Here is a 26321-nt window from a genome sequence, read left to right on the forward strand (position 1 = left end):
CACAGCATCGCCAGATCCTCAACCCACTGAGTGAGGCCAGGGATCGAACCCACATCCTCATGGATACTAGTCGGGTTAGTTACCTCGGAGCCACAATGGGAACCCTGGGTATGTTTTTAAAGATGATGAGGAGACCAGGGCTGAGAGAAGTTAGTAACTTAAGACAGCTTAACTATTTTTTAATTAAATTTTTTTTGTATTGATATTTTTAAAAATTGAAGTATAATTGATTTACAATGTTGTGTTAATTTCAGGTATACAACAAAGTGATTCAGTTTTACTTGTATTCTTTTTTAGATTCCTTTCCATTATAGGTTATTACAAGACATTGAGTAGAGTTCCCTGTGCTCTGTGGTAGGTCCTTGTTGTTTATCTATTTTATATATAGAGGTGTGTAGATGTTAATCCCAAACTCCTAATTTATCCCCCGTCTTTCCCCTTTGGTAACCAAGAGTTTGTTTTCTATGTCCGTGAGTCATTTCTGTTTTGTAAATAAGTTAATTTGCATTTTGTAAGATTCCACATGTGTTATCATATGATATTTTTCTCTTTCTGACTTATTTCTCTTAGTATGTTAATCTCTAAGTCCATCCATATTGCTGCAAATAGCATTATTTCATTCTTTTTAATGGCTGAGTAGTATTCCATTTTGTATATCTATTACACACACACACACACACACACACACACACACACACACATCTTCTTTATCCATTCACCTGTCAATGGACACTTAGGTTGCTTCTGTGTCTTGGCTTATTGTGAATAGTGCTGCTGTGAACATTGGAGTACATGTACCTTTTCAAATTAGAGTTTTCTCCGGAAGACAGCATAACTCTTGAATGACAGAGCCAGTGTTTGAACTTGCCGCACAGCCTCCTAGGCTTTCAATCAGAAGACATGCATTTGCATCCCAGCTTTGCATCTGCCCATTGTGACCTCAGGCATACCCTTCCACCTCTCCAAGCCTTAGCCCTCTCACCTGTAAAATGGCTTAATGGATGCAACCTCTGGAACGATGGCTATGAGTATGATGGGTGAAGAGGTGGTTTGCAAAATTCTGTAAAACCCTTCCATTTCTACCGCTGCCTCCAATTGCTGGGACAGTTGAGAAATTTGCCTTAAGTCTACACATTAACCATGGTGCATAATGGCTTGATTTGTTCCCGTTGCTCTGAAGAGAGGCTCCACCTCTAGAGGGGACTGGCCCACCGGAGGGTGGGAGCTGGGTCTGGGTACGTGTAATCATCCAAAGGGGAGTGTTTTGCAGAAGTTTTCTCTTAACAACCTGCACACGGACTAGCCATTTCCCTCACTATAAATACAGGTGGCCGCACGGCTCTGTGGTCGGAAGGATATATCAATAACACGACTAATTATGGAAATTGCATAATGCATCATTAGTTAGTAATTATGACTTTGTCAAGTGCCTGTTAATTTTTATGTAAGAATCACTCGGTGTGTGACATGGAAATATTAGCTTGTCATCTGGCTTTCCCTTCTGGTGGGGGAGAGTGATCTTGAAAGTTGTTAGGGTGAAGCAGGAGAGGGAGGAGGAGCAGGAGGAGGGGAAGGATCAGGGGAGGAAGAGGAGGGAGAGGAGGCGGGCAGCAGGGGAGCGGGTCATGTCACGCTTGGAGAGATGCAGGTGGCGGGGACCCAGGAGCCGGTCTTAGAAGGTGACTCATGTCAGATAGGCCTCCCGCCTCTATCCAGAACCAGAGTTTGCATGGGGTGTTGACAATTTTCCTAATAAGACGGCTTTATCATTTTACAGACTCCCCGGAGATTCTTGGCATGTCTCATTTTGCTTGAATAAATTATTAATTTGGTCTAATTAGGCTCATCCAGCAGCTGGGAGGCAGGTTGAACTAATTCGGGATTCCTGGGTGGCTCTGCCTGTGTGCTTGGCTCCATAGAGATGGGGTTTGGGGTGGAAAGCTCTTGGAGGGATTTGAGGCAGGAGGGAGGGCAATGGAAGGGAGAAGAAAAGTTTTCTGCACCTCCATCTACTTGTGACTGTTTTTTCAGGGGTAGCTGCCAACTGATAGATGAGTGCTAAGAATCCTGTCTTTCTTGGGATACCTGGACCCTTAATTTTGGCACAGAGTTGCTTGGGTCAGGAGAGGACATGGTTTAAAAGAGTGGATTCTGTCAAGGTGTCTTCCAGCCTGGCATTGAAGGAGCTTCACAGTCAGGCATGCATCTACCAAGTTCACTTCATCCAAGTTCAAGGCTCTCAAAGATAGCTTCATCTGCACAGGCTTTAAAAAAGCAAGACAGAGAGTTCCCGTTGTGGCTCAGTGGAAATGAACCTGACCAGTATTCATGAGGACGCGGGTTTGATCCCTGGCTCTGCTCAGTGGGTAAGGTTCCGGTGTTGCTGTGAGCTGTGGTATAGGTTGAAGACACTCCTCAGATCTGGTGTGGCTGTGGTTGTGGTGTAGGCTGGCAGCTGCAGCTCTGATTTGATCACTAGCCTGGGAACTTCCATTTGCCATGGGTGCGGCCCTAAAAAGTAGGGGGAGGGAAAAAAAAGCAGACAGCTCTGGGCTCGGAATGTAGCTCCACCCCATAGAGCCTTTTTTTTTTTTTTTTTTTTTTTTAAGCAGTTGGAATTTTATTTTATTTTATTTTTGTCTTTTTGCCATTTCTCGGGCGGCTCCCGCAGCATATGGAAGTTCCCAGGCTAGGGGTCTAATTGGAGCTGTAGCCACCAGCCTACACCAGAGCCACAGCAACGTGGGATCCGAGCCGCGTCTGCGACCTACGCCACAGCTCACGGCAACTCCGGATCGTTAACCCACTGAGCAAGGGCAGGGGTCGAACCCGCATCCTCATGGTTCCTAGTTGGATTCGTTAACCACTGCGCCACGACGGGAACTCCCCATAGAGCCTTTTGAACTAAGGAAGTGATGTCACCTTTCTGTAGCCTCATCACAGTGAGATAATAATGACCTGCCTGTCCCTGTGACGATGAAAGGAGATGAGAAAGGCATGGAAACTTCCGAGGGTGGTATCTGGCCCACCATATGTGTTCAATAAATGGTAACCGTGAAGTTCACGGGAGAAGCAGGGTGGGGATGGTTACAGCTCCTTTATACACGGGGAAATGAAAATCCACGGCTTTGCATAGGACCCATGAGACAAAGTCCCCATCCATTGTTCTTCGGGTAGCATCAGGCCACCTCTCAAGGTGACACTGGCATTTAGCTATTTATCCCTTTTTCGGCCAAAGTTGTTTTCATAGGTGATGAAAACCTTCTGCTTAAGAGCCCTGATTATATTTTAATGGTATTCAAATCCCTCTGACATTTCTCTCCATGTAATAAGATATTAAGGTCTAACTTGTTTTGGGGAGAGCAAAATCATCTTCCTGGGTTTTCCTGTTTTCTGGTGTTTCTAAGCCGTAGCATCAGAATCCATCTGGCCCTCCTCGGAGCCCCAGAGCCCAGGTGTGAGCTCTTCCTGTTGGGTCTGCGCTGGTTCTTTCTGTGTTTGTCTCCCAGGCTATGCTTCAGCATCTTGAAGGAGGCGTCTTCCCCCGGGTTGGGGGCTGCAGACCGGGTGTTTCTCCAGGCCAAGAGCTGTGGCTTTTATCTCAGGACCCCAGCTCGGTGTGTGGCATCTGGTGGCCTTTCTAAAATGTCTAAAGAAAGGACACTTAATGACAAAGCTGCCGTGGATGTCATTTAATTGCTCCTCAGTGTTCGGAAGGCTCTGTAGCCTCTTAAGCCCATCCATTTAAATCAATCGCCACACATAGGACAATTCGCACGCTGTCGCACTGCTGCTGTGCCTACGTGCCAGCGCACATCCTCAGAGGATCAGAGACCCTCTTGTTCACAGACTGGAGACCAAGGACAGAGGAAGAAAGCACCTTGGGCAAGATCACCTATATTTAACTCTTCCCTCTCCACAGCCCCTTTCATTAACTGGTCTGACATTATTGACTCTTTTCATAATACACACACACACTCACTCATGTGCACACACACGTTTAATCCTTTCTCCACTACTTCACGCCAACATTCCTGCTACCCCTCCTGAGTGGTCTTCCTGCCTCTTATCTTCCATCTCAGGTTACTTAGCTTCCCAGAGAGATATATTCTCCTGAAAGGGGTTTCTTTGTCTTATTCCCCCCACCTTTCCTTTCTTTCTTTCTTTTTTTTTTTCCCAAGTAAGTTTATTTGTGTATTGCATGGGATTCTTTTTTCTTTCATTTTTAAATTTTTATTAGTGTCGAGTTGATTTACAATTTCATGATCATTTTCTCCTGTTCAGCAGTGATTCAGTTATGCATCCATTCTTTTTCAGATTCTTTTCCCATGTAGATTATCACAGAATATTGGGTAGAGTTCCCTCTGCTATACAGCAGGTCCCCATTGGCCAGTTATTCCATATACCACAGTGCGAATGTGCCAATTCATAAAAGAAAGGCTTTTTTCATGCCTATTGCTTGTCTAAGGAAGGAAGATCTATACAAGCTTGCTCAAGAAAAGTGTGTGTGTGGGTGGGGTGGGAGGGGTTACAAAATTTGCCCAAGTACAAATTGGGGTTACAAAAAGTGCCTGATACATGGTGCTGTATGAGCATTTGTACTGTGTTATTATTGCTTAGTTATAGTTGTTGTTATTTTTATTATTAAGCTCTAATAGAATCCAAGGGTGACAAACCAGTGCAGCAGGACCTCATGGGAAGCAGACTTGAGACTCAGCAAATGTGTTGCTTCTTTCAGAAAATGTTCCTGACACCCTTATGCTTTAATTGGATGCCCTGAGTGGTCCACAATCCCCAGTCAAGAACTGTTATTATGATTCTTATCAATTTTGTCCTTGGATCAAGCCAGACTAATGAACCTGTGTGTTGGACTTGACTGTCTGGGCCCTTGTAGAATTCTTTCCTATGGATCTTCACTGAAGGATGTTCTAAAACACTAGGAGAAACAGCCGGGTTCCTGGATTTGTTTTAGGAATATCTAGAACGTGGTGTTCATTGCTTTGTATATTGTCCCGTTTACTGGGGACAGATTTCTCTCAGGTCTCTGCACCCTGGAAAGCTATTGTCCTTCTGCTTTGTATTTTAATGCTTTGGACATTGGGAATGTTACAACCTTTAGACAGCGGGAATGTTACAATAATGTCTACGTTTCCCTCTTTGCTTTTGCTATTGAGAATCTCATTTAACTCGCCAGCTGACCTTTATCAAGGCTTTATGGATGAATTTTGTGTGCTAATCTGACTTTGTTTTATATTATTTTCCTTTCACTTTGGTTTCATCTTACAAATTCTGATTTACTGTAGGCATCTCTGTAAGCCACATTGATTCCTTTGGATATCAAGTAGTATATCAGTGAACAAATGTTCATGTATGTCCCACCCCATCCTGATCCTAGAGACTACATCAGAACAGAAAACCCCTATAGGCTTCCAGGGAGAACCCATTTCCTGATCCCATATAGTTGAATTTTTAATCCAGGATTACAATCTCTGTCTTTTAACTGGAGAATTTTGTCCATTTATATTGTTTATGATTTATATATTTAGATTCATTTCTGCCGTACAATTTTGACTTTATATGCATCATACTTTTTCTAGCTTTTTCCTTTCTTCTTTCCTGTTTTGTCTTGATGAGATATTTTTATCCTTATTTCATTTTTACCTCTACTTATTTAGAAGTTATATTAAACTTATGTTTCTATTTCTTGTAGTTTTCATAGAAATATATATAATATAGGAGTTCCCGTCATGGTTCAGTGGTTAACAAATCTGACTTGGAACCATGAGTTTGGGGGTTTGATCCCTGGCCTCGCTCAGTGGGTTAAGGATCTGGTGTTGCCCTGAACTGTGGGCAACACCGCACAGGTGTAGGTCGCAGATGTGGCTCAGATCCGGAGTTGCTGTGGCTTGGTGCTGGGTGGTGGCTACAACTCCGATTGGACCCCTAGCCTGGGAACTGCCATATGCCATAGGTGTGGCCCTGAAAAGACAAAAGACAAAAAAAAAAAGAAAAAAGAAAAAAATATATAATATATAATATTATTATATATTATGATATATATTATAATTACATAAAATTTAACAGGTAATATCATTATATACCTTATACACATAAGAATATAATGTATACACATGTAATATGTAATATATATAGCATAAACATATATATGACAATATTCTAAAGTTAATTAACATCTTACCTTCCTCCTGAACAAAGCAAGGGTCTGAGAACACTCTATTATTATCTGCCTCTAGATATTTATTTGTCATTTTTCGGTATTTTAATTCTTGGTGTTTTAAACTTCGTATATTGGACATGATGGTGATGCTTTATAAAATCAATTTTTGTTTAAATTTATCCGTGTATTTACCATTATTTGTTCCTGTTTCTTCTTTCATCTGAAGTCTTCCCTGAGGCCATTTTCCGTCCTTGTGAAGCACATCCTTTAAAAGTTCTCTTTGTGAAAGTTTGTTGATTAACAGTCTCTCTCTGTCTCGCTCCCCATCACTCACTTCCTCCGTCTACAAATGCCTCACCTTTATATACAGTGTTCTTCTTGGTGCAGAATTCGAGGTTGGTGATTACTTCCAGCGCTTCAAAGATGTCAGTTCACTTTCCTTTGAATTCCATTGTTGCTATGAAGTCAGATGTCAATCTGGTTATTCCTTGGTATACAATAGATGCCTTTCCTCGAACTTCTTTTAAGATGTCCTGTTTAATCCATTCACTGCACAAGTATTTATTGATGGTTATTATGTGCTTGGTGCGCCTTCCTGTCTAAGATCTTTGGCATTCAGAAATTTGCCTTTGACCTGTCGAGATAGGGATTTCTTTTTAAACATTCTTTTAAAGTTCAAATTTATCTTGTTTGGGCTTTCTTGAGTTCCTTGACTTTTTAGTTCTTTGTCTTTCATCAGTTCTGGTAAAATGTTAGTCTTTTTATCTCTGCAAATACAGTCTGTTCATCATTCTCTCTAAAATATCTCACTTTTTTTTTGTTTTTTTGTTTTTTTGCCTTTTCTAGGGCCACTCCTGTGGCATATGGGGGTTCCCAGGCTAGGGGTCTAATCAGAGCTGTACACCAGAGCCACAGAAACTTGGGATCCGAGCCTCGTCTGCAACCTACACCACAGCTCACGGCAATGCCGGATCCTTAAGCCACTGAGCAAGGCCAGGGATCAAACCCGCAACCTCATGGTTCCCAGTCAGATTCGTTAACCACTGCACCACGACGGGAACTCCCTAAAATATCTCACTTTGAATTCCAATTAGATGTGTGTTGGTTATTTCTATTTCTTTTCATTTTTCTTACCTCCATTCCAATCTCATGGGCATTTTTTTTCTTTTTATGGCCCACTTGTGGCATGTGTTCCTGGGCTAGGGGTCAAATCAGAGCTGCAACAACCATAGCAAGGCAGGATCCAGACCACATCTGCGAACTATGCCATAGCTTGTGGCAATGCCAGATCCTTAAACCCACTGAGCAAAGCCAAGGATGGAACCTGCATCCTTATGGACGCTATGTCAGGTTCTTAACTTGCTGAGCCACAGTGGGGACTCTGTCATGGGCATTTTGAATAATTTCTCTTTTTTTTTGCTTTTTAGGGCTGCACTTGTGGCATATGGAGGTTTTCAGGCAAGGGGTGGAATTGGAGCTACAGCTGCCAGCCTACACCACAGCCACAGCAACATCAGATCTGAGCCAAGTCTGTGACCTACACCACAGCTCACTTCAATGCTGGATCCTTAACCCACTGAGCAAGGTCAGGGATCGAACCCATAACCTCATGGTTCCCAGTCAGATTCGTTTTTGCAGTGCCATGAGAGGAACTCCTTAAATAATTTTTTTAAATAAAACATTTTCTGTTTTGCTGATCTCCTCTTTAGCTGGTTCTAATTTAATCTATCTACTGAGTTTTAAATTTTAATTATATTTTTATTTATGTACTTCTATTTTAAACATACCCCTGGTAGTCTTGATTGTTTCTTACTTCTCTGTCATACTTTATTTTCTCTCAATCCTTGCTTTGCACTGATACCACACTCTCTTGATTACTCTAGCTTTATGGTAAACCTTGGGATCATGGAGAGAAAGTCCTTTAACTTTGTTCCTTTTCAAGACTTTTCTGGCCATCTTAGGTCTTTTATGTGTCCATCTGTTTTAGAATCAGCTTATCAGTTTCTTCAAGAAAGTCTCCTGGAATGTTCATTAATACTGCATTGAATCGTACATAAATTTGAAGAGAATGGACGTGCTATGTCCCCACTTATTTAGATCTTTAATTCTTTCCTTTTTTTTTTGCCTTTTTTTGCTATTTCTTTGGGCCGCTCCTGCGGCATATGGAGGTTCCCAGGCTAGGGGTCCAATCGGAGCTGTAGCCCCGGCCTACACCAGAGCCACAGCAACACAGGATCTGAGCCGCGTCTGCAAACTACACCACAGCTCACGGCAATGCCAGATCCTTAACCCACTGAGCAAGGGCAGGGACCTAACCCACAACCTCATGGTTCCTAGTCGGATTTGTTAACCACTGCGCCACGACGGGAACTCCTTTTTTTTTCTTTCTTTCTTTTTTTTTTTTTTTAGGGCCGCATCCACAGCATATGAAGCAAAGGGAACTTTAAAAAGTTTTTTAGGGCTTCACTCCCAGGCTAGGGGTCAAACTGGAGCTGTAGTCACCGTCCCACACCATAGCAACGTGGGATCTGAGCAAGGCCAGGGATCGAACCTGCATCCTCATGGATACCAGTCAGGCTTGTCACCACTGCTCCACCATGGGAACACCTGTTTTTGGTATATGTTTTTAATTTGTCTTGTCTAATTTTTTCTTTCTCTCTTCCTCCTTTCTTGACTTTTTTTTGGGCTGAGTTGAGTTAGTTTTTAGTATTCCATTTAAGCTCCTTTATTATTTTTAACTACGCTTCTTTATGTGTGTTTTTTTAGTGAATGTTCCAGAGATTACAACATGTATTTTTAACTGTCACTGTACCTTCAAATAATATACTAATTCATGATGTAAGAAACTTAAAGCAATGATTTTCTTTTTTACTGTTTTCCAGCCTTTTGTACTCTTGTTGGTACATATTTTCCTCCTATACATGTTCTAAGCCTCACAATAAATTATTACTTTTGCTTTAAATAGTCTCTTTAAATATGTAACTCAAAGATAATCGAAATGAGTTATATAAATATTTACACTTATATTTATCTTCTTTCTCTATTTCTTCCTGCACTTCCAGGCTTCTATCTGATATAATTCCCCTGAAGCCTGAGGAGCTTGTTTTAACATTTCTTATAGCCCAAGTCTGCTGGAGACAAATTCCCTTAACTTTTTTGTCTTTCTGAAAATATATTCCTTTCACTTTCATTTTTGAAGGATATTTTCATTGGACAGAGCTATCTCGGTTGACAGATTTTTTTTTCCATCATTTTAAAGATGCTTTTTTCACTGTTTTCTAGCCACTTTTGTTTCCACTGAGACATCAACTGTCATTATTGTCCCTTCCGTATATGATATGGCATTTTTCTCTTGATACTTTTAAGATTTAAAAAAATCTTTTCAGTGGTTTACCTGTGCTATGCTTGGGTGCGGATTTATTTGTATTTATCCTACTTGGGGTTCATGTTCTTTTTTTTTTTTTTTTCTTTTTGTCTTTTTGCCTTTTCTAGGGCCACACCTGTGGCATATGGAAGTTCCCAGGCTAGGGGTCTAATCGGAGCTGTAGCCACCGGCCTACACCAAAACCACACAACCGCAGGATCCAAGCCGCGTCTGCAACCTACACCACAGCTCACGGCAACGCCAGATCCTTAACCCACTGAGCAAGGCCAGGGATCGAACCCGCAACCTCATGGTTCCTAGTCAGATTCATCAACCACTGAGCCACAACGGGAACTCTGGGGTTCATGTTCTTATTGGATCTGTGAATCTACAACAAAATTTTGAATTATATATAGAGATGAAATTTAAAACAAAGTTAAAAAACATGAGCTTTAGAGTTCCCATTGGCTCAGTGGAAATAAGCTTGACTGGTATCCATGGGGACGTGGGTTGGATCCCTGGCCTCACTCAGTGGGTTAAGGATCCAGTGTTGCTGTGGCTGTGGTGTAGGCCGGCAGCTGCAGCTCAGATTTGACCCCTAGCCAAGGAACTTCCATATGCTGCAGGTGTGGCCCTACAACCAAAACCCAAAACAAAACATAAGCTTGATAAACCCATCACATAAGTTCTCTACTCGTCTCAATATGGTGGCAAGAATGCATCATGATTTAAAAGTGTTCCCACCACAGAGGAGACACAAATCTTCTGGATTGAGAGAAAGAGAGAACAGTCATTGAAGGCTGGCGTTTAGATGCTTAGTTCCTAGAAAGAGCTCTGCCTGTCCTTTCTTTCCAGGGAAAAATAAAGGGGAGAGGAATGGACAGAATTTCCCAGTTACTTGTGGTACCTTAGAGCAGAGGGAGGGAACATGTGCCCCCTTTCCTGCCTAAGCCCTGGGAAAAGAGCAGGACCCCGCAATTCCCCTGTGCTCCACTTGGCCTGAGGAATGGTTCCAGGCATCTGTCAGGTGACGCTTCCTGGGTGAGTCTCATAAGTTCTCGGAGGAGCAAAGCATGGCTTTTCTGGACCCCACCTGTATTACAGAGGTCAAGAAAAGCTTAGGTCTTCCCCTCAAGAGTTTTCTGAAGGCCCTGCGTGAAATTTAGAGCCTGGAGGCTTTGCTGTTGAGGCCGCACAACAGTGCAGACACTCTGAAGACCATGGTTAGCCCGCAATGTCTGAGGATCAGATTCTGCTCTTTTTACTTGCACCTTGACATCATCATCATTATTATTATTTTCCTCTTAGGGTCATACCCGCAGCATATGGAAGTTCCCAGCCTAGGGGTTGAATCACAGCTGTAGCTGCTGGCTGTGTCACAGCCACAGCAACAAGGAATCCAAGCCGTGTCTGTGACCTACACCATAGCGCACGCAATATCGGATCCTTGACCTGCCGATCGAGGCTGGGGATTGAACTTGCACCCTCATGGATACTAGTCAGGTTCGTGTCCACTGTGCCACAGTGGGAACTCCTGCTTTGACACTTTTTTTTTTGTCTTTTTGCTATTTCTTTGGGCTGCTCCCGCGGCATATGGAGGTTCCCAGGCTAAGGGTCCAATCGGAGCTGTAGCCACCGGCCTACGCCAGAGCCACAGCAACACGGGATCCGAGCCGCGTCTGCAACCTACACCACAGCTCACAGCAACGCTGGATCATTAACCCACTGAGCAAGGGCAGGGACCGAACCCGCAACCTCATGGTTCCTAGTCAGATTCGTTAACCACTGCGCCACGACGGGAACTCCTGCTTTGACACTTTTTAACCCTCGAGAATACCGGGACTCACTGGCAGGAAAGTAAACTAGAAACTGAGTGAGGTTTAGTTTCTGCCATCAAACGCAGTGAAGCTTAGGAGAAGATTAAATTTAGTGATGGCAATATAAGAAGCTTTATTTCTTTTTTTTTTTTCTTTTGCTTTTTAGAGCCACACCTGTGGCATATGGAAGTTCCCAGCTAGGGGGTCGAATCGGAGCTACAGCTGCTGGCCTACATCACAGCCACAGCAAACATGGGATCCGAGCCACGGCTGAGACCTACACCACAGGTCACAGCAATGCTGGATCCCTAACCCACTGAGTGAGGCCAGGGATCGAACCCCTAACCTCATGGTTGCTAGTCAGATTCGTTTCTGCTGTGCCACGACAGGAACTCCTAAGAAGTTTCTTTTCTTACATCCATGAGCTTTTGGACTGTGACTCCATCTGCAGTGGTGACTATTATTATTATTGGGATATCAAACGCTTCACTTAGGAATGTCCCCAGCCCTCCTTGTGTCTGGTTCTTAACAAGGGTCACGAGTTTATTTACTGTGTTATGTTATATTGTGCTCAGTTCTTAGTAGACATCCTGTAATGATTGAATCTTTGGTTGAATCATGGTTGAATTCTTTGATGTATTGGCTCAACTAAAAAAACTCAAAAAACTCACAGTCTGCAAGTGCATATAATGCAGGTCCATTAACTCAAGGCAAAAAAAGAGAAAGTGATAGGAATCTTAAAACAGGGACATACAAGTATTGCAATGGGGGGTTCCTAGAAGGCTAGAGACACACAACAGTGCAAGGACACACATTATAGGCACTTGCAGACTGTGAGTTTTTTGAGGGCTAGGCATCCTGGTTTTCCTCCTGGATGCCTAGTCTGCTTTCCGTTTCAGAGTTTGCTGGGTGTTTTTAGCCCACTCTTCAGGCAGGAAACAGTTGGGACCATTTGTGGGAGAAGAGAAAGCTCAAGGGGGAATATCTCAGGTCTTTACGATTGCACTTGACTGCCTGGAGCCCTTTCTTAATCTTCTTCCTTAATTACGTCTTGGAGCATTCTGTGTTCTTCTTCAGCACGCGGGTCCCTCCCGTAGTATCCCTATAGCGCGTGCATATGCCGTTAGGTGAGAGATAAGACCAGAAGAGGAATTTGGAACCCCATCATGGAAGACCTCGATGGCAAGCTGATGTGTTTGGACAGAATCCTGCAGGCATGTGGGACAAGGAGGCATTGAATGTTAAGCCTGGGAGAGACTTGATAAGAATGGTTAAAGAAGATTAGCCTGTTTTGTGTTTGTTTATTTGTTTTTCTTTTTTTTCCTGGCATTGAGACCACAAGGATACTTTAAAAAAAAGAGAGAAAACCTGTATTATTTTTTCTTCTCTTTTTAGGAAAAAGACTGACTATTTTTTATAAAGTGATATAGGTGAGATGGGCATAGAGGGGTTAACATAAAAAAAGCCAGCTTCTAGACAGGACTTAGAGTATGTCCAGTCTTAACAATTTTCTACATCCTCAGACTTGCAGGATTGCCAAAGATGATGCTGAGACTCTGCAAGAAAGGAAATATTGAAATCTATTGCATTTTAGGATGCCAGTTCTAGTGCTACCTCCCCGAGGAAGCCTTTTAGGAAACCCCCATCGTAATACTTGTATGTCCCAATTTTAAGATTCCTATCACTTTCTCTTTTTTTGCCTTGAGTTAATGGACCTGCATTATATGCACTTGCAGACTGTGAGTTTTTTGAGGGCTAGGAAACATTTTGTCTCCCGCATGTAGTGGCCACTCAGAATATGATGGTTAAATACCTGTGAACATCTAATACCTGGCAACCACTGGCACTTATGAATCCTCAAAGGAAAAGAAAAAAGATTAGTACCTGTTCAAGGCAATTTTTGTTGGAAGTGTCCTTAATGACAGCATCCTTTGAAGAAGAGAGGAATGTCTGTAAGCTGAGAGTCAGGGGATTTCTTTTTCTTTCTTTCTCTCTCTCTCTCTTTTCTTTTCTTTTCTTTTTTTTAAGGGCTGCACCTGTGGCATATGGAAGTTCCCAGGCTAGGGGCCGATTCAGAGTTGCAGCTGCCAGCCTACACTACAGCCATGGCAACACCGGATCCGAGCCACATCTGTGACCTATGCTGCAGCTTGTGGCAATGCTGGATCCTTAAGCCACTGAGCAAGGCCAGGAATCCAACCCGCATCCTCATGAACACTATGTCAGGTTCTTAACTCACTGAGCCACAACAGGAACTCTGGAATTTTTTATTTTAATGACAATTTGGGATCCACAGGGAGAAGATAATTCATCAAGGGTCACCTAAACAAGAAACAGATAATTTGGCAAGGAATTTCAGAAAGAAGTGTAGAATGTTTGTCTATTGTGCTTTCCAAATCAGGAGCAGGGGTCCTACTCACTACCCTCTGATGGGAAGCAAGATTGGGCTTTGGGATCAGATGTTCCTGAGCTCACAACCTGACTAGGCCAAGTCTCGGCTGTGTGACTTTAGCCAAGTCACTCAACCTCTCTGAGTCTCAGTGGCACAGGCTTTGAATCCAGAGTACTTGAATTTGAATTCTGACCCAGTAAAGAACAAAATCATGTGACTTTGGGCAAGTTGCTTGTGCCTCAGTTTTTTTCATCTATAAAATAGAAGTAATCATAGCACATGGCTTCAGAGTTACTGTGCGGATTAAATGTTTGAATACTTGTAAAAGCGCTTTGAAAAGCATTTGACATGGAGTAAGCATATAGCTTATCATTATTATTATTACTTTTTTATTTGGGGGCTGCTCCCACGGCATATGGAAGTTCCCAGTCTAGGGGTCGAATCGGAGCTGCAGCTGCCTGGCTTAAACCACAGCCACAGCAATGCCAGATCCGAGCCACGTCTTCAGCCTACACCACAGCTCACAGCAACACCGGATCCTTAACCCACGGAGCGGGACCAAGGATCAAACCTGCCTCCTCAGGGATGCTAGTCCGATTCATTACCGCTGAGCCACAACAGGAACTCCTATTATTACTGTTTTACTACCCTTCTCAGTGGTGTGGATTATATATAAACATATCCAAGATATTATTTAATGATTTGAGTTGTGTGGAATATACATAAACATATTTATAGTATTAGGCAATGATTTTAGTTCCAGGTTTGATCCTAACAGTCACGGAACGTGGGCTGGTTAGCAAAGGTGAAAACTCCCCTCTCCTGATCATTACAGAAAAAGGAAGAGAGAGGCGTAGGAAAAGGAAGTGGGGCTGATGAGGCGAGTAGACTGAGGAGAGAAAAAGAAGGCTAAGCGTGAGGGGGGGGAGCAGAGAAGGAGAGAGACAAGCAGACAGTCATTGAGTTGTTTCCCTATTATTTTTTTAAATATTTTTTTATTTTCCCACTGTACAGCAAGGGGGTCAGGTTATCCTTACATGTATACATTACAATTACATTTTTCCCCCACCCTTTCTTCTGTTGCAACATGAGTATCTAGACATAGTTCTCAATGCTATCTATTATTTTTTAAATTGAGGTGTAGTTGATTGACAATGTTTCAGGTGTATAGCAAAGCGATTCAGTTATATGAATTCTTTTTCAGATTCCTTTCCATTATAGGCTCTTGCAAGATGTTAACTTTAGTTCTGGGTGCTGTGCAGTAGGTCCTTGTTGATGGTCTATTTTATATCGAGTGGTGTGTATCTGTGGACCTCAGATTCCCAATTTATCCCTCCCCTTCTCCCCTTTGGTAACCATAAGTTCGTTTTTCTGTGTCTGTGAGTCTGTTTTGTAAATAAGTTCCTTTGTAACATTTTTTCTAGATTCCATATAGAAGTGATGTCATATGATATGTGTCTTTCTCTGCCTGACTTTCCTCACTTAGTATGATAATCTCTAGGTCCTTCCATGTTGCGGCCAATGGCATGATTCTCTTCTTTTTTATGGCTGAGTAATATCCCATTCCATTGTGTGTGGTAGAATATATATACCCATACACACTACATACAATGAAATATATATATCCATCTTCTTTATTCATTCATCTGTCAGTGGACACTTAGTTTGCTCCCTTGTCCTGGCCATTGTAAATAGTGCTACCGTGAGCACTGGGGTGCATATACCTTCTTGATTTATTCAGGTTTTGATAAGTCAAGGCTCACACTCTTTCTGATTCATTAAAGCAGGGACTTCACACTCTCTCCTGCTGTTTTGAAATATTTACCAACTAATTAACTGCTGCTTTCTGGCTAACTGCAGTATTTGTTGGCCTCTGGCTGGGAGATGGTCCTTGGGACAGCTGCAGCATCAGGACGGCCCTTGGTGGGCTAGGAGACGTAGAGCTGGGGCTGGCTATCCCTCAGCCCCAGCTCCAGGGCCAGCTGAGCTTTGTTTGTGGCAACTCCCTTTCCACAAGACCAGGAAGTCAACCCCAACCATTTGGAATCAACAGGACCGTCCCCCGCTGTGCCAGCCGTTGAGGTGTTGGGCACTTGGATGTGCTTGGATGGACGCCTCAGCTGAGAGAATCCATGGGAACACTGGCCATGTCTCCCTGGAATTCCTTGGATGCTCCTGAGATGCTCAGTGCTCTCCAATTTCCTTTCTAATCACGCTGCCCTGGCGCCTGCAGACATGCCCCCGGCTCAGCCTCGCTCCTCTAACTTTTGGGAGACAAGGCAGTGGAGGGGGCTTGCTTCAGAGAGGAGAGGGGGACCTCAGAGAAGGGGGGACCGCAGCATTTAAATTTTCCATTCAGACACTCTATTAACATTTGGCAAGAGGTCCCTGGCTTTGTGTAGACGGTCCACTTCCCAGGGCTGCCCACTTCGCCAAGCTTCCTGGTGGCTGCCAAGGGCCTGGCTGTGTTCTCCTGCCTGTCAGGAGCTGGCTGGGATGCTGCTCGTGGGCATGTCTCAGGCATGGGAGCTCCGAGAATGGAGGAGGCCAGCTGTTGGAAGGCTGGGCGAGGGAGCGTGGGGAACAGCAGGCCTGGGACAGGGCAGAGTGGTCACACTGGGAGCCACAGGTCTGCTGGGAAGAAGCAGAGAACATGGACAGAGCAGGCACTGGGTCTGGACCAGGAGGACAGGTGGGAAGCACTGAGCAGCTCTGGGGTCAGGTGGGTGGTGTCGTTTCCACGTATGCTGAGCCTCTCACGAGTGCAATGCTTGTATCTGTCCATTTCCATCTTCCTGGTGTCAGGTTCTTCTGTTCACCCTCTCTCTCTCTGTTCTTTTCTACACACAACAAGGATTTGAAAGTGCAGTCTGAGAAGCACTATGGCAATGCCAGGAGAGAGCCCGCGGGCTTGTCACACAAGGATGGAGGAGGGCTGTCTGGTGGGAGGTTGTTCTGGACGAGAGGTGCTGCAGCAGCGCCGGGATAGACCCAGTAGTCTTGCTGTGCAGGGATGGGAGCAGGCCGTCTCTCCAGGCAGGAGTGATCGGCTCGGGATGGGAGCATTTCTGGGTGGAAGGAAATTTCCCCTCGAACCGACACCACAGAGTGACAGCTCTGACCTGGGCTCTTTTAATGAGCTGTTCTGGTTCATCACCCCAAGCAAAAAAAGCTCCTCAGTTGCCTTGAGGTTGCAGTCTCAATCTCAATCAAGAGACAGGTAGCAAAAAAATATGTAATAATAATAATAAAAAGGAGTTCCCGTTGTGGCGCAGCGGAGACGAATCCCACTGGGAACCATGAGGTTGCAGGTTTGATCCCTGGCCTCGCTCAGTGGGTTAAGGATCTGGCATTGCCATGAGCTGTGGTGTAGGCCGAAGACGTGGCTCGGATCTGGCATTGCTGTGGCTCTGGCGTAGGCCAGCAGCTCTAGCTCTGATTGGACCCCTGGCCTAGGAACCTCCACATGCCGCAGATGTGGCCCTAAAAAGCCAGAAAAAAAAAAAAAAAAGAGTCAGGTAGCAGCGTACAGCAAGTATGAAACCTATGCCTTCAGAGAGCTCGGGCCGCCCTGGGATGGGGACTGGCCCTGCCTGCAACTGGGTCTTTCCTTACACCCCTATAATGCGAAACTGTTTGGGGACCCCTATTCTGTTGTGCCAGGCCCACTAATTTCCTGTCCCAGCCCCTCTGTGTATGGGGGGCGTACTTGATCTGATTGGTTTTGAGTGGGACACCTTATTTGCATGGGGAGCGGGTTGTAGAGAGGCAGAGTGAGGACTGGACTATTCCTTCTCTAGCTGGGAGCGAGCAGCCCAGGAGGACGGGGTGTTACAACGAGACATGGCCAGAGGCTTTGGAGTTTAATCTCCTTGAAGGGGACTTGAAGCCTCTAACACTGGTACAATTGATGAGCTGTCCTACCTAAAGCCACCCTCCACCTGCACAGGAGACCCCCCGCTCTCTTCTCCAGGATATCACTGCAGCAGCTCTCCCTGCTCCTGCAGCATCAGTTTCCCTTCTAAACTCTGAACCGGGGGAGTTCTCACTGTGGTCCAGCACGTTAAGAACCTGACTAGTACCCAGGAGGATGTGGGTTTGATCCCTGGCCTCGCTCCGTGGGTTAAGGATCCAGCGGTGCCACAAGCTGTGGCATAGGTCAAAGATGCAGCTCAGAACCGCATTGCTGTGGCTGGCATTGCTGTGGCTGGCATAGGCTGGCGGCTGCAGCTCTGAGTAGACCCTTAGGCTGGGACTTTCCATATGCCTCAGGGGTGGCCCTGAAAAGACAAACAAAACAAAACAAAAACCAACAACCCAAAAACTGAACCAAACTTTGGACCGTTCCCATCAGCAAACAAGCGTGCAATATTTTCCATCTTAAACAAAACCCTTCTTTGATTCCAAATTTCCCTTCTGTGGCCCCTTCCCCCTTTTCTTTTATTCCTATCTATAGCAAACTCTGAGGAGTTTTCTATTCGCCCTGTCACATTTACATTCTGAATACAATCAGGCAGTTGCTTCCGCCTCTCCCACAAACTTAACTTCCAAACAGCCGCATCTAGTGGGTATTTGTGTTTTAGTCTTTTTTTTTTAAAGCTATATTTTTTGACCGATCGTGCAAACATTCCCGGGCCAGGGATTGAACCTGTGCCACAGAAGTGACAATGCCAGATCCTTAACCTGCTGAGCTACCAGGGAAGTCCTGTTCTTGACTTAACTAACATCTCAGGATCTTTACACCCTGCTGGTCATTCCTTTTTTTCTAGAGACACTTGCCTCTCTTGGCTTCAGGAAAGCACACTCTTCCTGGTTTTCTTGCCATCGTCCTGCTCACTTTCTCACCCTCCTTGTCTGGCTCTTTCTTTTCAACTTTCTAAGTCGGACCTGGACTCTTCTATACCTTGACTCGTCTCTGATTGGTACTACCTTCAGCCCATGAGTGTTTGAACCTAGGGTGTGCAGATCCAGTTATTGGTTTGACAGTTGTCTGTTTCTTCTTGTACATTCGCAAACGTTTCAGACCTACACCTCTAAAAGGTAACCCTCGACGCTACCTCCTGTTATCCCTGACCTCAGGTTGCTTTTCTCCCTGTCTTCCCATCTTAGTAGATGCTTTTACCATCCACCCACTTTTTTCAAGTCAGACACTCAGAGAGCATCCTTAATTCCTCCTTCTCTCTTTCCACTCTCCATCCGGTCCATCAGCAGATCTATCTTGGTGATATCCTTGCTGTGTCCACTGTTCTTATTCTCATCTCTCACCTGGGTGACACCAGTGGCCTTCACTGCCATCCCTCTGCCACTCTTGCCTGTGGATTTGCCTCTCTGACTGCTTGTCTGGGTTCCCGTCCCCAGGGTTTTCCCTCCCCTCCTCCCTCCCTGTCTCTTCCTGACCCTTCTTGTCCCCTCCCTGTCCTCTCTCTCCCTCCTCCTCATCAGTGTCACTGCATGCCTGTTTGGTGCCAGGCACTGAGTGACTGCTGGGGATCCAGACGTGAGGGCAGGGTGGTCCCTTCCCTTAAGGAGTTCCCAGCCAGGGTTCCACTTCGCTTTCTCCACGTATTAGCTCCTAACTCGCTGATGAAGTTTCTGATTGGTATCTGTGTCCTCTTCTTTGGGGGCTGACGCTGAAACCCACAGGACTAATGGCTTGAACCTGGCCAGAACCCAGACTGGGACTTGAACCCACCCTAAAGCCAGATTGGGACTTGAACCCACGGCTTTAAATTAAAATCAATCACCCAGAGTCTGGACTCACTGAGGCTCAGGTTCTTCATGCCTCTGCACAGAAAGAATTCAGCGAGAAACAAAGTGATAGGCAAGAAATAGATTTATTGAGATAGGATGCTTGTGAGAGATGCAAGTGGGCAGGCGAGGAGGCTCTGCCCCCAGGATCTGGTGGGCTACAGTTTTATTATCCGAGAGGGGGTGGGGGTTGGGAAAAAGACCACCTCTTCCTCTTTCTTCAAGCAGCTGCTCCTCCTTAGTATCAGGTAAGGTGTGTATTCAAATCAGCAAAAGGGTGGTCCTCAAACTCCTGCCCTTGGTCTGAATCTGAATACAGGCCTCATCCCATCCCCTACCCAACATCTAGCACCTCCACTAGTCCAGCAAGCCTGCCTCGTTCTGCTGGCTTTCTTGAGCAATTATTCACTTACAGTGATCTCCCGCATCCCCTAGGTTTTCCCTTTATCTCTGGTCCCTTATTGGGACTTCCATAACTACCTACTCCATCCCTTTCAACACGAGCTCTTAGAAACACCATCCGGAAGCTCAAACCAGCACCTGCTTTCCAGAGTCAAGAGCTCACAGGGACTAGTTGGAATCCTCACGGCCAGTCCTGCTTTTTTTTTTTTGCCTTGAGCTTGAACCCTGGTTTGTTGGAGAGGCTCCCCCAGCACCCATCTGGAATGGGTCTGCCTGCTGTTCTGGCCCTCACTTCCCTCTTTGGCCTTCATGGCTCTTGTCAAACGGAATTGTGCTTCTACTTGCTGATTCATTTATTGCTGGATGCCCCACCCGGCTGCCAGCTCCCGAGGGCAGGGGTTTTCTCTGTCTGGTTTCCCCTGTGTATCCAGCCCCTGGTACTTTGTGGGCGTCAGTTCCTATCTGTTGGATGAAGGACCAAGCGCAGAAGCAGAACCGGGGATGGAAAGAGAGAGGATGAGTTAAAAGTGGAGAGCAGAGTTCCCACTGTGGCTCATCGGTAATGAACCCTACTAGTATCCATGAGAAAGTGAGTTTGATCCCTGGCCCCGCTTAGTGGGTTGAGGATGTGGCGTTGCTGTGAGCTGTGGTATAGGTCGCAGACCTGGCTTGGATCTGGTGTTGCTGTGGCTGGGGCATAGGCTGGCAGCTGCAGCTCTGATTTGACCCCTAGCCTGAGAACTTCCATATGCCTTGGACTCAGCCCTAAAAAAATATGTGGAGGGGGAAGGCGACTGTAGGTAGGTAGGTCAGACCCTCCCATCTCGGCTTTCCTAATTGGCTGAGCCCTGACTGGGTCCCAAGATCTCACCAGCTATTCCCAGGTTCCTGCTCAGCCTGCCCTTGGCCCTTCCAGCCCTCATAGTGAGCACCTGCTGTATGCCAGGCCCTGCCTTAGGTGTGGATGATGGAGAAGGCTTGGACTTTGTTCCACCCTAAATGAACTCACTGTCCTAGGTGAGATGGGGCTCATGAAACAGAGAAGTGGGCACAGGTGCAACGGGACAAGTCCAGAGAAGCAGCAGGGGGCCCCTTGTCTTCTTGGAGAACCAGAGAGGTCTCAGCGAGGAGGGGGCACCTGTGCTGGAGCTTGAAGGAGGCTCGTGATTTCCCGGGAGGAAAAATAAGTGGGGAGAAGGACGTTCTGGCCGGAGGGAATAGCAGCTGGATGGCCCAGTGGCTGCAGCATAGGGTGTGTCTCAGCTATTGGGCTAAATGATTTAGTACCTTCATCCACTCTGCTGTGTGTGATTATTCTTTCCATTTTACAGATGAGGTCACTGAGGCTCAGGCAGGCTAACTGGGGCGGCCAAGCCCAACACTATGAGAAAGTAGTGCAACTGTGGAGGTTTTTGGAAAAGGCTGTGCCTGTGCAAGGGGGATCCTTGCTTTAGTTTGCACAACCAAGGACCACAGACGAGGGCGTAACCAGCAGAAACGTATGTCCTCGTAGTCCTGGAGGCTGGACGTCTACGACCAAGGTGCTAGCAGGGTTGGTTTCTCCCGAGGCCTCTCTCCTCGGCTTGCAGATGGTCTTCTTCTTCCAGTGTCTTCATCTGCTCTTCCTTCTGTGTGTCTCCGTCCCAAGGTCTTATGAGGACATCAGTCCTGCTGGATTAGGACCCACCCTCGTGACCTCACTTCACCCTTTGAAGACCCCATCTCCAGTACTGTCACAAGGTCCTGGAGGCAAGGCTACAATAGATGAAATTGGGGGGTGGAGCACAGTTCAGCCCAGAACGATCCCTCCAGAGGCTGTACGTGGACACTGGGTCAGAGCGGGTAGGAAGGACGTAAGGAGACCCTGGAGGAGCTGTGACACAGCCTGGTGAGGGGTGAGAGGAGGCCCTGGGGTGGAAGGTCGCAGGTCCTGTTCTGCCTCCACATACCTGCAGCCTCCCCTCTTAGAGATGCATCGGGACGGGGCCCTTGGGGAGACAGGCCATGATCTCTGGGTGGCCGGACACCGCTACTCGCAAGGAGCATCCTCTCTCTCCCCATCCTGTTCCCGTGCTGAATCCTGGGACATCCTTTTCTCAAAGGAGACTAATTGATAATCCAGGGTGATAAAATGTTATCACTATCACCCTATTGAAATGCAACAGTAATGCCGGGTCCTATAAATCACCTGGAGCTTAAAGAGGAGAGTGAAATGAGCATTGCCTTATAAACCACAAAGCCCATTAATCACATGGCTACAAACCATAAATATGACAAGTACATCCATCAATCCCGCACCTTTCTTTCTGGTCTGCGAAGGCGCGCGTTAGCAACTTAATGGATGTGGAAGGCACTCTCTCCTATGGACTCAGAAGCAGAGCATATTTTATGATTAGTCTCATGGGCCCAAAAGGAAGGAGGAAGGAGTCACCTTTCACCAAAGTGCTCAGGGGCGTTCCAGGGGGTGTCCAGGCGGTGGCCGAAACTACTGATTCTGCCTGCGCTCTGGACATGCAGGAAGCCGGAGCCTGGCCTCTGGCCCGAAGAAGCCTTCAGGAGCAGCACCCACCTGCTCCCTGCCCGCCTCCATCGTCCCCCGCCGGCCCACCTCCTCGACCCCAAAGCTCGGGCCTGCCCTGGGCTTCCGGGCCAATCTTCCCCTGGGAATTGGAGCTTTCGGTAGCTCGAATTTAATGCTAGAACTATGTCCATTGCTGCTATTCGAGCTACTTTAAAATTTTATTTTTATTGTTTTATTTTTTTAGATTCCATATCAGAACAGAAACAGACTCAAAGACCTTGAAAAACTTACGGTTACCAAAGGGGACAGGTCGGGGGTGGGGTCGGGGGAAGGGCCGGGGGTTGGGGATTGGCACATGCGCACTGAGGTATATGGAACGATTGGCCATCGGAGACCTGCTGTACAGCACGGAGAGCTCCACCCAGTACTCTGCGATCATCTATGTGGGGAAAGAATCTGAAAGAGAATGATGTGTGTCCATGTCTAACTGAATCACTTAGTTGTGCAGCAGAAATTCTCACTACCTTGTAAATCAACTAGACTTCAATGAAACTTAAAAAAAATGTCTGTCAACTTCTGCTGTACGGTAAAGTGACCCAGTCATATATACATATATATTTATCACATTCGTTTTCTATCATGTTCTATCACAAGCGATTGGATATAGTTCCCTGTGCTGCACAGTAGGACCGCATTGCTTATCCATTCGAAACGGAATAGTTTGCATCTACCAACCCCAAACTCCCAGTCCATCCCACTCCTTCCTCCACTTCCTCCCCGGCAACCACAAGTCTGTTCTCTATGTATTTGAGATACTTTTTTATTTTGTCTATTTTGTCTCAATGATGGGCTTCTGCCTCCTCTCCGAGACTGTATTTGCATCTCATATCTGAGTTCTGTTCACTTACTCCTTTGTCATCCGTTCACGTGTTCTGTGAACGCTTTCTGGAATTCCTGTGTGTGAGGCACAGTGTCTGTGCCTGTCTCCGGAGAACCCTAGGTGAACAGATACAGGGAGATGAGGGTTGGGTCTGCTTGGCCAGGTCTGGGAGGGCTTCTTGGAGGAGGTGCTCCTGAACGAGGTCTGTGGGAAAATCTGGAGCTAAAGACCAAGAAGACCAAGTTCATGATTGATGTGCTTCAGGCCTTCCTTGCCTCCAGACGATTCCCTTAATGTGTCTCCTCGCCCTCCCACCCCCATGCTTGTCATGGGAGAGGCTGGAGTGTACAGTGGGGACCTCAGGAGAGATGAGGAAGGCTCAATAAAGAGGAGTTTAGAGTGTGTGTGGGGGAGGCATGGAGGTAAACTTCTTCCTCCTGATGGAGCTGAGGCTGGCCTGGAGGCCAGGGCAGAAGGAGGCTGCCGCAGGTTGGTGGGCTTCAATCCCTCTCCGCTGCTTTTTGGGGGATGCTCCAAGGAGAGGAAGTGCTTTCTGGAGACCTGGAGGCAGATGTGGCCAGAGCTGATGCCAACTGGGCCAGCCAGTCCCAAGCTGGTTTCCTCCATGGCTTGGCCTCCCAGCCTCCTGGCTCAGCCTCCCAGCCTCCTGGCTCAGTATGATCTGAATGGGTTCTGCCTCCTCAGACCTGGAAGTCCTCTTGCCTCTAGAAAATATCAGTGCATCAGGAATGCAGAAGAGAAAATGCTCATTTTTTGCCAAGAATCAGATGCCCCGTGCTGTTCCCTACAGGGTAGAGTTTGTTTCACTCAACATTCAAGGCCCTTCACAAGGTGGTCATTCCTGTCCAGCTTGAGTTCCCAGTGTTTTAGCTCTTCCCAGGCGCTGGTAATCCTGGACAACTTGGCTTTTCCCAAAGATGCTACGGTCTTTCCAGTGTTTCAGCTCATGTTGTTCTGCAGCCTGGAGGGCCCTTCTCCCAGACCAGTGGCCACTCACTCTTCCAGATCCAACCAACCTGACAGGCCCCTTCTCAGTGGAGTCATGATCCAGTCTCCCAGGCACACTGGTCTTACCCTTCTTTGAGCCCTTTGTCACTTTTCTATCACTGGGCTGTGTCTTCTACTGGTCTGTGAGTCCCCAAAGAGTGGACGCTGGATCTTGCACAAAGCAGAAGACAGGAACTGATGTTTGGCAGGTGGTTGGTAAATATGACGCAGGCCACACGGATCTCATCGCAGTTCCTCCCGTGTGCATTTCTGTCTTACATCTCCACGGCTTTTGCCCGGTGTATTAGTTTTCTGTTGCTGCTGTACCGAATTACTACAAATTTGGTGGCTTGAAACAACATGAAATTATTATGTTCCATTTCTCCCTGAGCCTGAAGTTTGAAACATGTATCCCTGAGCTAACATCACAGTGCCGGCAAGGCTGCTTTCCTCTGGCTCTTGGGCAGAATCCCTTTCTTCATTTTTGCCAACTTCTGGAGGCTGTTGCGTTCCCTGGCCGTCTTCGTCCACCTTCAGAGCTGGCAACGTTGCGTCTCTTTGATCATTCTTGAGTGGTCACCTGTCCCTCTGGCCAGAGCCAGGAAAGATTCTCTGATTTTAAAGGACCCATATGATTAGACTGGGCTCACCTGGATAATCTAGGCCAGCCTCGCCATCGCAAAGTCCTTAACCTTAATCTCATCTACAAAGTTCCTCGGACATGGACATCTTTGGGGGCTGTTATTTCACCTTGTGCACGCCTACAGTTCCCTCTTCCTGGAATTTCCTGCCTTCTTGGTGTCTATCTGGCTGACTTCTCTGGACATTTCAAGATTCAGTCACATAGCCTTCTCCCCTCCCTTCGAAGCAATGTCACCTGCATTTTGTAGTCTACTTGGATTTTACCGTAATTCTTAGTGTATAGACCCCACCCCCAGCAACTGACAGTAATAAACAAGGTCTTTGGGATTGGGGTCCAGGCTTTCTCTATATCCTGAAAACCTGTTATAATGTTGAACATAAAAGTGCTCTGTGTTTGTGGAATGAGTAACTAATTATGTTTTTTTCTTTTTATATGGTGGTGTTCAAAGAGAGTAGAGTTCCAAGCCTGGTATCTGAACATTTGAAAGGAAATTTGATTTCAGCCTAATCGTTCCTATAGGATCCCAAGTCTTAGCCAAAGGCCTTTTAGCTTAAAAAAATGTTTTTTTCTTGATTACACTCTCACTGCTAACAGTCTGATATATTTCCTTCCATGTTCTTTTCTATGTTCATATTTATATATTCCAAAATTACGTATTTTGACCTACGGGTATTATTACATATTCAGTTTTGTGTCTTGTATTTTCATTTAGCATTTTATTGTGAACAGTTCTTCATCCCATTACATGTTTTTGGAAATGTGACTTGTTGGGCAGGCTGGCATTTCATTATATGAACCTACTGTTATGTGTACATTATATGTACATTATCTGCCTATTCTTTTTTTTTGGTTTTTGTTTTTTGGTCTTTTTTCCGTTTCTAGGGCCGCTCCCGCGGCATATGGAGGTTCCCAGGCTAGGGGTCTAATTGGAGCTGCAGCTGCCGGCCTACACCAGAGCCACAGCAATGCGGGATCCAAGCTGCGTCTGCGACCTACACCACAGCTCACGGCAATGCCGGATCCCTAACCCACTGAGCAAGACCAGGGATCGAACCTGCAACCTCATGGTTCCTAGTCGGATTCGTGAACCACTGAGCCACAGTGGGAACTCCATATATGCCTATTCTTAACCATGTCCTTGTTCCATGTCTGGGAAGCTTCTGATACTTCTCTATTATAATTAATCCCGTGTTGACTATCCCTGTATATAAATCTTTTCTTGTATCTTTAATTATTTCCCTGGGTTAAATTTCTAGCTTCAGAATTATGTAGCCCAAGGATGTGAACTTTTTTTTTTGTCCCTTTAGGGCTGCACCCGTGGCATATGGAAGTTCTCAGGCTGGGGGTCGAATCGGAGCTGTAGCCGCT

The 26321-nt window shown here is 45.9% G+C and overlaps 1 protein-coding gene across 1 annotated transcript in view; it reads left to right on the plus strand.

Annotated features, from left to right (window-relative positions):
• Window positions 1–26321, plus strand: part of LOC146403145 (uncharacterized) — a 92421-nt gene that overhangs the window by 40502 nt on the left and 25598 nt on the right. The gene's annotated exons all lie outside the window — the stretch shown is intronic.

This window comes from Sus scrofa, chromosome 5 (genome assembly GCF_054392235.1).
Source record: "Sus scrofa isolate SSC_HxYL_T2T_F1_AM1 chromosome 5, Sscrofa_HxYL_maternal_Yorkshire_Landrace_v2.0, whole genome shotgun sequence".
Taxonomy (NCBI): Eukaryota; Metazoa; Chordata; class Mammalia; order Artiodactyla; family Suidae; genus Sus; species Sus scrofa.